The sequence below is a fragment of the Canis lupus genome, chromosome 2 (assembly GCF_048164855.1).
Source record: "Canis lupus baileyi chromosome 2, mCanLup2.hap1, whole genome shotgun sequence".
Classification (NCBI taxonomy): Eukaryota; Metazoa; Chordata; class Mammalia; order Carnivora; family Canidae; genus Canis; species Canis lupus.
Window position 1 is genome coordinate 3,432,255 of NC_132839.1, and position 12,413 is coordinate 3,444,667.

A 12,413-nucleotide genomic window follows, 5' to 3' on the forward strand; every position below is an offset into this window, starting at 1 on the left:
TGGGAAATTTGCACATTAATGATACTAACATGATTCCAACTTCCACAAGAATTACTTCTTTCCTGCCCTTGATTAATGTACTACAAGAAAACACTATGTGATATGGGACTGGGGCAGTTTTGGAGCATTGTCCTATGGGGGGGAGTGAGAGTTACACTGATCCGAGGGCATTTAAGTGACTTAGAATTCAGATGCCTTTTTTTCACGTTATGTTTCCTGTTGGAAATGTGATGGTCTTAACACCATACGCCCTATTCATTCCCTGTCCTTGTAAAGTCCCGGGGAGGAGAGAAAATTCCAAATTCTGTGCTCATGTCTTTTGGGGGGGAGGGCACTTAATTTGTAGGCCTGTTATACCAATTTGGAAACCTAAAACTCAAAAGGCTCTAGTACCCCTAAAGACAGTCTCATGGACTGTTACCACGTGGTTTGGGTTTGGGTTTCTTTTTTTCCTCTCTAGGATTAGAAAACCTTGTGAACCTTATAACCAGAGTTTGGATGAGGGCAACTTGTGCTTTTCACAGGTGTTCTTGCCTGTGACAAAGGACAAATTAAGTCTCTGAAATACTCATCTGCTAGCTTTTTCTGATGACTTCTATTTCAAGGTCTTCTCTCTCTAATTAGCCTCCCCAAATGGACTGTTTAATGCATAACCAATCTTGAACTTGCTCTTTTCTCTGACTGAAGAGAAAATTGCACTTCATTTTGTTGAGCTATGGTGCTTATGTTGCACATTTATCAACGAGTGATATTTTAGAATTCTGGATGGCAGCTGTTCAGAGTTTCCTCATTGGCAATATTAGATTGGGAATTACTAATGATGAATATATAAACCCTCTTTAATATACAATCTAATCAAAATTGTTCTAAATATTTAGCTTCTTAAATTCAAATTATTTTCCAAAGTATATCAGTCTAATGTGAACAAGAAACACTCTTTTTAGGGTCTAGAGGAAAGTTGAAACATTTATAACATTTGTCACAGGGCCAAATAAATCACTGATAACAATATAATGCAGTGTGTTGATTTTAATATCTTCCTAGCTCTGCATCTACATCATTTTAATCTATTTCTATTAGTTTCTTTTCAACAGTAAATAAAATACTTCAAAAAAAAATCTTAGTCTGAAAAAAAAATGGCTCTGCTTGCTTTGTGTTGTTTTACCAAAGTCGTTTTTCATTTTTATGTATTTATTTTTTCCAATGTCATTTTTTAATGTTCGTTTTTGTTTGTTCTTCTACAGCACGTAAAGAAGTGGAAAAAAATATGTACATACAAGCTGAAATACAACTAGCGAATGGAGTTCACAGCGTGATCCCTTTTAGTGCTCGATGCCACACTTGCGTGGGCAACAAACAGCCATGTCTCTCGGTGCCTACAAGCAGGCAGGGTTCCCTTGAAGCGAGCAAGAATCTGTGCAAGGACTGGAGGGCAAGTGCTTGGGGGACCAAAAGCCCAGGGTATTGGAAAAACTTCGCTGACGTTCCTTTCTAAGAACCAAGACTCTTACCTCTTCATAGCAGTCTTGAATTGAACGGTCGGTGGGAACAGAAGCTAAAACTCCTCCGGTTTGGGGGTGGGGGGGAGGTAGGGAGATATTGACCAAAGAAATATCAAACTGAGGTGAGTTACAGAATCAAGGAACGAATAATGGTCCAAGATGGGTTCTGTGGGGTTGACTTTGCAAGAGGAAGCACATAAGAGGAGGAAGGGGAAAGAAGGACCCAAACATAAAGAGACAGGTGGAGAAGCCCTGCCAGGTTATGTCCTCACACCCCACGCCCAGGTGCACAGAGGTGCCAACTGACCAGGAAGGCAAAATGAGACTTAGTCTTGGTTGAGCCTGAGCTCTAAGACGATAGCTGGGAACTGCTCAGTCCCTGTAGGCCTCTGAAGGCCCACCCATTGCCCATCTCCCCCAGTCCCAGAAAGCTCACCCAAAACAAAATCAACAAACAAACAAAAAACACTGGATGCCTGGGTGGCTCAGTGGTCATGATCCTGGGGTCCTGGGATCGAGTCCCACATCAGATTCCCCACAGGGAGCCTGCTTCTCCCTCTGCCTGTGTCTCTGCCTGTGTCTCTGTATCTCTCCTGAATGAATAAATAAATAAAATCTAAAAAAAAAAAAAGATGCACAGGACTGCCCCTGCAAGAATTGTGATGGACGTGGTTCAAATCCAGTTTGGCCTTTCTCAAAAGAGGGGTCTAAAATGGTTGAAATTGAACACGTGGGGAAAAGCGATTAGAGAAAAGCGCCTCTCTAGGGAGATTTGCCACCGTGCTGGGTCTCGTCCCTCCCTGCGGCCTGTGCCTTCTCCAAGCCAGGAGAGCCATCGGCGTGACTTTTCCCTGTCTTCTCCTGTGTTTCATTTCTTCAGGTCTAGTTTGGGGCTCAAAGTAGCCCAGCAGTTGAAGCCTCAGGCCGACCTCGGACATCAAGCTAGCACGAAACTCGTGCCTGAGGAATGGACAAGTTAACTCTGAGAAGATGAGCTATGAGACCCCCTGGGGGCTCCGGGGGGTGAGAGGGGAAGGCCTAGTGATGAGTAAGAGCACATGCCCACACCGAGGCAAAGGTCAGCGAGAGGTCGTCAGTGATGGATGGCCCCCAAGAAGCCAGGAAATGTCCCAGGACATTTCAACTCTCAAGTCAAGTCAACTCTCAAAGTCAACTCTCAAAGTCAACTCAAGCTCCCACAGGCTGGTGGCAACCCTTCTCTCCTCTTCTTTCTCATGTCCCTGGGAGCTGGGGAGAGGGCGGGGAAGAGCCAGCAGGGTCAGGGCCCTCACAGCCTGCTCTCCTTCCCATCCCGGGCCTGCCAGGCCACGGCTGAGGCCAGGAGGATAGAGCGTCCCACCAACTCTGAAGCCTTGACTCAACAGACATCCAGATGGCAGAGTTGACACCACTCTGGAAATAAAAGGTTTTTTTTTTCTTTTTTTTTTTTTTTCCTGGTGTGTGACTTCATCCAGGGACAGAGAACATGTCCTTGAAGTGCGTTTGCTGCAGTAGTTGTAAGAGGAAAAAATGTGACTTTATGACTGTCTCTTAAGAGGCTCGTTGGCTCCGTGCCGATGCTAACATAAGAGAGTGCATGAACATGCAAGTGGGCAGGTGGCCGCAGGCTGCAGAAGAGCCCGAGACATGAGAAGGCACCCATGGAGGATGGGACGGAGGGAGTGTCCGCTGGCGACGTCGGGGCAGAGTCTGCGCTGCGGCCGGGGCCAGGGAGGAGAGGCTCTAAACGGGCCTCCAGGGACAGCAAGTGGTTCACGGCAACCGTCGCCTCTTCGAAAAGAAACAATGTCTGGACTGAAAGTCTAACCTCTCCTCTCAGGGAAAGTGTAATAGAAACAGTCGGCTGACGTGGGATGAGCATTCCTCAGTGGGGCTGTCAAATAGGAAGAAGTGACATTAGTGGGTGGACAACTGGTCTTGGGTCCGGGTCCCCAGGTACCTCTCCCACAATGCAGGGAGTCCCCTTCCCAGTCAGTACGAGGCGGAGTCGGGAGTGGGTTTGGGTGAGGAGTCTGTTCTTCTAGAACCTCATCACTGGGATGTGCTGATGGTTGAAATTCTTGTGTCACTGGGCTGAGAGCGTAGGTCCTGGCTGAAGAGTTTACCGGCCTGCTCAGATCCACGTGGGCGATGACCACACGAACAACAACTCCAGGAGAGTCTTGGAGAAAGGAGCAGCACGTGACCACGAGCGCACCAGCCCGTAGGAGCCAGGTGGGCGCAGCCCCAGCGGCCCTACCCCCAGCAGCCCCGTCCCCTCCCGCATCTGTGTATAGACCCTGACTCCTTGCGTCAATGAGCCACCAACGAGCATCATCGGGCACGGTCTTGGCTCTGCCACCAACGCTGGAGTGGCCCGGGCCTCAGCTCCCTCGGCTCCTAAATGGGGGGGTGGAGAGCCCTGCGGCCCGACGGCCACAGAGCAAGTGGGCTACTCAAACTGCGGAACCCGAGCCCATCCCTGGAGATGTGTGACTCGGTAGAGAAAGGGGAGAAAGGGGAGGGTCCCACAACTTGCATTTGGACACATTTAAGGGGATTCCAACGCAGAGGATCCAGAGGCACGTAAGGCACAGGACCTCGAGATTCTCTTGTAAGCCAGTCCTCTCTGCTCCGTGTGTGGCCAGCAGCCCCACGACGCACAGCCCCACGGAAACCAGTGGGCTCAAGCAGCAACCACTTTTATTTGAAATCCATATCCGCCGGGGTAGGCTGGCTCGCGGGAGCTCCAGTCAACGTGGCACACCACGGCACGCGTTGGTTAGGTTAACTGGTGTAGGTTAACTAGACGGTTAAACTGAAAAATCTCCCTTAACCGTGAGATGCTAGGATCCCAATTCGATCACATCCTTAGGTCAACCATTAGGAGCGGCTAATTTTTCTGTTATTTAAGGGTAGGCGTCCAGTGGCTCCTCCAGAGGCCCTCCAACAGGCTCTCTGTGGGGTCAACAATACTTGCTGTAGACGGTTCAAAATTACACACACTGAGTACAAATAAAATTTCTTGACCCTCTATGTAGCTGTTATCTAAAATTGCCTGAGCCTTGGAGAGTTCAAGACTTGGTCTGGCTCTAAGTATCGTTCTGCTTTCTTTCCCGCCCAGGGTGACCTCTGGCCATCCAGGGGCCCTGGCGTGTGAGCACGTACCGCAAATGAAATGTCCCCAGGATCACGCGCCATCCCCTGGATCCTTGCTGGGCTCCGACCTGCTGCGACTTGTCTGGCTGCCGCCCGTGTGACAGTGGTGGTGTCCGCTGAACCATGCCTCTCCTCCTCCGTTCCTTTGGGGCACACGGGCCCTGTCGCTGAAGTCATGGCCCCAGCGGTAGGTCACACGTGCAGGCCTTCTTTCTGACGCTTGGGCTCCACCGCCTCCTTCCTTTCCCATCTCTGCCAGGGATCAGGTGAGGAAGAAATGGGGTGATACCTAAAGCTCAGCCCCCTAGACACCTCCCTCAGCCATTTCTAAAATCCTGTCTGGCACCACGTTAGACGTAGTGTCATGCCAACTGTGGGGATGTAATACACGCTAGGAGAAGCCCACTGTTCTGGAACATGTTTCCACCACATAATCCACCAAAGTGCAACCCCAAGGGGGCCCGACTGCTGGGATATTCATGTCTAATGACGTGTATTTCTTCTTTCTCCTCCCAGCCACCTCCTCTCAGAAACATGAAGGGTTTTCCGTGTCCCTCTAAGGTGGAAATGACCCTTGAAGCCCGTGTCAGTCCTCTATACTACGGCTAATAATAAAATTCAATGACCTAGATTCCTTAGGCTTAGGATTTGATTTATAAAAGGAATTTTGGCAAATTTAAACTTTTTTTTCCCCCTCGCAACAAAGCCTGGATTTCAATACTATGGTCTCACTATGAATTTTTAAAAATATGTTTTCCCACTGAAGGCCAAGAAACGACTTCTCTGTTCCAACCTCCTGTGAAATGATGAAGCCCACTGATTTAATAAGTGTAGAGCCATCCAGCAACATGATTTCTGGGAGTGAAAAAAAACATGTCAGCTTAATGTTTGCAAAAAATATTTTTTTCCTGTGCAAACAATAATCTGCATAGATTTGCCTCTCAGAAACTAGCAGCCAAGAAGAAAATAATTGATGCAAGCGCAAGCATTGCACCCAGGGCCATAAGTGGAGGTATACTGCTTAAGACCAAATACTGTGGAGTTTCTCTACTTCGGGTCTCTTGCAGATGCGGGGATCACAGAGACACAGGGAGTTCAGTACTCTGGGTATCTTGGCGGAGAAAACTGGAACAACGCGAGATGGCTTCCTTCCAGAAACTAGCAAGATTGGTAGTATCTACTCTTTGACAACATGGCCCCAGACTAGCCTCCAGCTTTATACCCCACGCCTCACCTGTGTCAACCTTCTTTTTCAACTCAGCCAGCCAACCTGCAGACCTTTGGACGCAGTGACAGGCGTTCCTGGATCTGCGTCTTTGCTCTCACAGTCCCTTCAATGGAATGAATGCTCCTAGGTTAGGGCCTTAAAGAGCACTCAGCGAATCCATCAGGATTAAGCGAGAATCAAAACTCTTGTCTCCTGCTTGTATTTTCATCAAATGAGGTAATCTTGTGTTGTTACAAGGATGGAAGTACCATATTTAGACTCCTTTTACCAAAAGAAAAAAGAAAAAAAAAAAAGAAGTACTATAGCAGGATCTTACTTTGAGGGAAAAGGAGATTATGTCCAATTTCCATTTGCTATAATTTGTCTATTCTTTTCAAAAGGACTTCTGAGTGGGAGCCATAGAGCTGAGTCTGGCTCTGAGAAGAGAGAAAGAGAGGAGAATAAACACTGAGCAGGAAGCAGGGAGACCACGGTTGTTACCATAGTGATGAACATCCAGTCCGGATGGTGCTGTCGCCGGCTTCTGCTAGTGAGTGGGAGAAAACCACCTTCCTTCTGGACTCGTGTAGCTGAGGACAGAAAAATCCGAGGTGACCAATTTTAACTCTCTACTTGAGAGCTTAAATCGTAGCTCCACAGATACGGCCAATGTTTATTAAGCACCTAAGTGGTTGGCAACATTCTAGAAGATCCAATGTATGTAAACCCAAAAAGTTAGGGACTGACATCCTCATTTTAAATATGAAGAAAGCAAGGTTTCAAGAGAGTAAATAACTGGCTATTTAATGAACTCGGCAGTAAAAGGGCCGGCCGAGATTTAAATCCAAAACTTCAAGTTAATTCGATCTAACGTATTTCCATTGTACACCTGTTTTCACCAAGTCACAACTACGCTCATCAAATGACTTGGCAGGAAAATCATATCCCTTTGACTAACGCAAACTTAGGGGAATCCGTGGTGGTTACTCCAAGCTTTGACATTTTATAGTTTTCCCTGTCTCGTGAGTCTTATAGAAAAATAGTTTATATGAAAGCTTTCTTTCCTTCTTTTATAAACTGAATTGATACTCTGACAGCAGCTTAATTAAGAAATGATCCTAAATGACAGTTTTCAATGTATTTTGCATTATTGCGACAGCAACCAACAGTTTACTGACAGTAAACATCGTTTCATAGAGAGGCAAAGGTCACGGAATTATCTCACACATTCTTTTTCTTCCAAAAACAGAAGTACCTTTGAAGTTTTAACAATAATCCCATATTGCCAGTAAACATAATAAAACAATGTTGAAAAGTTAAAGGCATCCCCAGTTCCATCCCTGTTCTCATCCCTGTTCTACAACAGCGACTGTTGGTATTTGGCCTTCCTGAACATCCATGTTGAGTGTAATAGTTAAAAGCTCGGATTCACATTCCCACTTTGCCACTTATTCCCGCTTTTGCACACTTATTCCCATGTGACTATGCAAATTAACCTCAACTCTCAGTATTTTATCTGTCCAACAGCCATAATAATACTGCCTACTACATGGGGCTATACCGCGGAAAACATGACAAATTATGCTAAGTGCTGAGCACAGTACTTGGCACCCTGTAGCAGGTAATAAATGGTCGCATAAAAATGTATATATGTGTTTATATACATCATTTGCATAAATGCATCGTGCTGTACATATTGAGCTATAATTCTCCACTTAACAAAATATCTTAAGACATACTCTCATGTCTGCACGTAAGACGCTCCCCATCAGTTGCTGCATGAGGCTCTACATGTGGCCTTTCCGCAAAGCGTGCCTGTGAGGGGAGAGACAGCAACCTCTCGGTGTCTCCTCTCAGGAGGGCACTAATCCCATCACGGGCCTCGACTTTCATGACCTCATCTAACACTAAGTACCTCCCACAGGCCCCGTCTCCAAATACCGTCACATTGTGAGGTTAGGGCTCCAACATATGAACTTCAGGGTGGAGGGGACAGAAATGTTCAGTCCATAACATACTAGACAGGATAACAGATTGTTAAACAGCAAATGTTGATATGCATTTCAGATTTTCTATGATTTCTATGAAATACGTGAGAGCGCCCAATTCTCTACATCTCATCACTAACAGTTTTTATTGTACTCGTTCTATTCTTTGATAATCTGAGACGTCAAACGTTATATATACCTTTGGTCTGCATACATTTGATTATTCATGAAGAGAAATATCTTTTCACATGTTTATTGATGGGCTATATGTCTTTCCCTGGGAATTTCCAATGCATACCCTTTGTCAATTTTTCTAGACTGATATTTTTCTCTTTGACTTTCACGAGTTCTCTATTATACATTAGAGATGTTAACTCTTGTCCGTCCATACTCACCCACGTCATACTTCCCCATGGCATCCAGACTTGACCTTTATAATACTCAGCACACTCAAAGGTACTCGTTCAGCGTGGATTCCTCACTCACTGGATCACAAGTTCCACGAGGTCACGCATGCCCTTGTCTTATTCAGTGGTCAGTTCCCAGCTCTGGCTACAGCATCCAGCCCCTACTTGAATAAATAGCTCCAAAGGTGTTGAATACACTTGTAACACACATATTGCAAATATTTACCACTGTATATTGTTTTCTTTTTCTTTTAACTTTATTGATGGCATCTTTGGCCATACGATTTTTAACTTTTTTTTTTTAAGATTTTATTTATTTATTCATGAGAGACACACACAGAGAGAGAGAGAGAGAGAGAGAGGCAGAGACACAGGCAGAGGGAGAAGCAGGCTCCATGCAGGGAGCCCGATGTGGGACTCGATCCTAGGTCTCCAGGATCACATCCTGGGCTGAAGGCGGCGTTAAACCGCTGAGCCACCCGGGCTGCCTGATTTTTAACTTTTATAATCAAATTTGTCTGTGTTTTTGCTCTCAAGTTCATACCATGCATAGAAAGACTTTCTTTGCTCTCAAGTAATTTAAGATATTTTCCTACATTTCTTCTATTGTATTTATAGTCCTAATTTTTACAATTAAATCTTTCATCTGCAGAAGATTTTATGTGCATTTGGGGTAGATATGCAATTTTATTTTTCTCCAAACAAACACTACTATTTATTGAGTGATCTACTTCTTTACCACCAATGTGAAAACAATCTTTATCATATTCTACGTAGGGCACTTCATACATATGTTTTGTCATGTGATAGGAAAAATCTATTTTTCTTTTTTTTTAATATTTTATTTATTCATGAGAGACACACAGAGAGAGAGGCAGAGACATAGGCAGAGGGAGAAGCAGGCCCCATGCAGGGAGCCTGACATGGTACTTGATCCCGAGACTCCAGGATCATGCCCTGGGCCGAAGGCAGGTGCTAAGGGATCCCCTCTATTTTTCTTCTTTAAAACTTTTTTTTTTTCCTGGTCTCATGCAAGGACATCTCCAGGTAAATATGGTGCCAATTTGTCAAGTCTCTGTCAAGTGCAGTTATTCCCTAAAGAATGAGCTGATGAGCAGGGTACTGGATCAGGATAAATAATCTTCCGATCTAGCTTCCTTCATTAGCTCTCCTGCGTTAAGATGCTCCGCTTTGAAAGATCCATAACCATACCTGTCGGACCTGCTTCACAGAGTTATTGTGAGACGAGAGGGTGCAAATTGGTCTGAGTATTAGAAGTGCTCTAAAAATTAGAAGTTCCTGAGAAGTGAAAATTATTCATAGTCTCTATTATTGACAAGTATCCAGCGATTTCATCTTGGAAAGACTTTACTCAAATTGATTGGAACTAGATGAGTAACATTCTGTGGTAAATGGTGGCAAATCAGTGAAAACATCTTCTTGTTTTTATTCCAACTTGTCTTCTGAACTGCCAGTGGGTAAGTCATCCCAGAAAATGAATCAAATACCAAAGGCTTCTTGTCTGCTGTTGCGCCTTGCTCATGTTGGCCCAGTGCCATGTCTGTCACAAATCAGCGTAATCCCGTAGCCCTCTGTTTTCTGGCAGGACCCCGGGGAGACTGGAGCATCCCTGTGCGCTTCTCCAGAGGGCGGGACGGCTTGGATAAATGTGTCTTGAGAACTATATCAGTTTCCTGAGGCTACAAACTGGGTGACTTGAAACAACAGAAATTTATTCTTTCACAGTTCTGAGTGCCAGCAGTCTGAAACCTAGGTGTCAGCTAGGCCACACTCCGTCTGGAGGATCCAGAGGAGAACCCCTTCCTTGACTGTGCCAGCTTCCGGTAGCATTTGGCATGTTTGACTTGCAGCCACGTGATTCCAGCCTCCGCCTCTGAGGCCACATTGCCTCCTCTTCGCTGTGTTTTCGACTCTGTCTCTCATTAAGGGCATTTGTCACTAGATTTAGGGCCCACCCGGATAATCCAGGATGATCTCATCTCAAGTCCTTTAATTTAATTATGTCTGCAAAGGCCCCTTTCCCAAATAAGGTAACATTTGCAGGTTCCCGGAATAAGGACACAGACATATCTTTTGCGGAGCCTCCACTCAATGCCCCTCCAATGCCTTGGATCATGAGGGGAGGTAAACACAAAGCAAGCTCAGAACCTGCAGTGCTTTGTTAGCCAAGACCCAGCTGATATTAACCAAATGGAAGTTCATTTTCAAATGAGGCACATGAAGTTCTGACATTTTGCTGTTCCTAAAATATTCATATAGCTTCTCTCAGACTCAAACTTGACTGAGGTTGAATTCAAAGACTTACATTTAATTATCTCCTCCTGGCTCCCACTCCAAATCTTCAAACCCTAAATAGAAAAGAGTCAAGACAGGATCACCAAACTAGCATGTTTCTTATTTCAGGCCACCATGTTACATCACGGAATGAGATAAAGATCCCAACGCCAGTCTTCTCATCAACTCCTTTTGGCAGAAGGCAACAGCTCAGGCACTTCTCACAAGGGCAACCTGTATTTCCCTAAGCAGAACTTACCCTCATTCTTTCAGAGCCAAGCTACAGCAGGGCTGATTTGAGCCACAGAAGGCCACAGATTAAGATTTCTTGAGATCTACAGTGATCTCGTGTTAGTTCTTCAATAGAAGGCTCTCTTGTTCACGGCACTTCCCCTGGTCTGAAGCCATGTGGTACAGGAGTTTTTGGTGCTCATCCATAGGGTAAAACTCAATCAATGGTTTTCATATAGTCCTTCAAGGATTTTTTTCATATTACTCTTCAACTTCAGCCTTCTGCCTCTTCAAAGAAAGCTTCAGGCTTAGGTTGTTTCAGGGGAAGGGAACACTGGTGTTCACGAAAAGAAAACAAAATATATTTTTGCATCACACAGATAATTCTATTTCCAATTCCAAACTTCCAGGTACCCAAAGGTGCCATAACCAATACATGGAGAAATAGGACTTCAAAAGGTGACTTGGCAAGGGCTATGAGCGTTGCCATGGAGAACCAGTAAAAACGCATTTTGTTTCATCTGTTAAAATAGCTTTTTGCAAACCAGAAAGAAGTGTTTAGGACACCTTCTAATTTGGAAACTTGGCAGTGTGGTTTTAATTAGTAGATCAGAAAAAAAAAAGATTTCTTAGGAGGTGGAGTGACTCTTCCGAGGTCCCGTGGCCACTTTTTGACAGAGCTGAGCCCCAAATCCAGATTTCCAGACTCCCAATCCAGTGCTCTTTCCACTACTGATACCATACTTTCCATTCTCTTTTTAAAAAAGATTTTATTTATTTATTTATTTATTTATTTATTTATTTATTTATGAAAGAGTATGTGTGTGCACATGAGCACAGGGGAGGGGGAGAGAGAGAGAGACTGAGAGAGAGTGAGTCTTGAGCAGACTCCACGCTGACTGTGGAGACCACTGCGGGACCCAGGACCCAGAGATCATGACCAAGCCAAAACCAAGAGTCCCTCACTCAACTGACTGAACCACCCAGGAACTCCATCCATTCTCTTTTATAACTAAAATGGTCCCTGGAATGACAACTCCAAGGATTCCACATCAAGTGGACTCAATAGTCAGATGGACAAGAGGTTTATTCTTCTAAAGGACCATTAGTAACTTTTTCATCTTTGGGGGCCATGTGGTCTCCGTTACAATGGCTCAACTCTGCCTTCGTAGCCATATAGCAGCCATGTAAAGTATGTAAACAAATGGTAGCACTATGTTCCAATAAAACTTTATTGACACAAACAGGCAGTAGCTAACTTTGGATTGTAGACTGTAATAAATGTTGGCAATTATTATTTTTAAAAGATTTTATTTATCTGAGAGAAAGAGGACATGAGTGGGGTGCCAGGGGGAAGGTTCAGAGTGAGAGGGAGAAGCAGGCTCCCAATGAGCAGGGAGTTTGACACGGGGCTCGATCCCAGGACCCTGAGACCATGACCTGAGCTGAAGGCAGATGCTTAACCGACCAAACCACACAGGCGCCCCTATTATTATTTTTTAATATAATTTTGCCACTACTTTACTTTTTACCATACCTTCCAAAAAAGGAAGAGAAACAAAGGAATCAGCGTTTAGGATTCCCTCTTTCCCCCTTGCCCCCAGACACGCCAAAATGTGTCCAC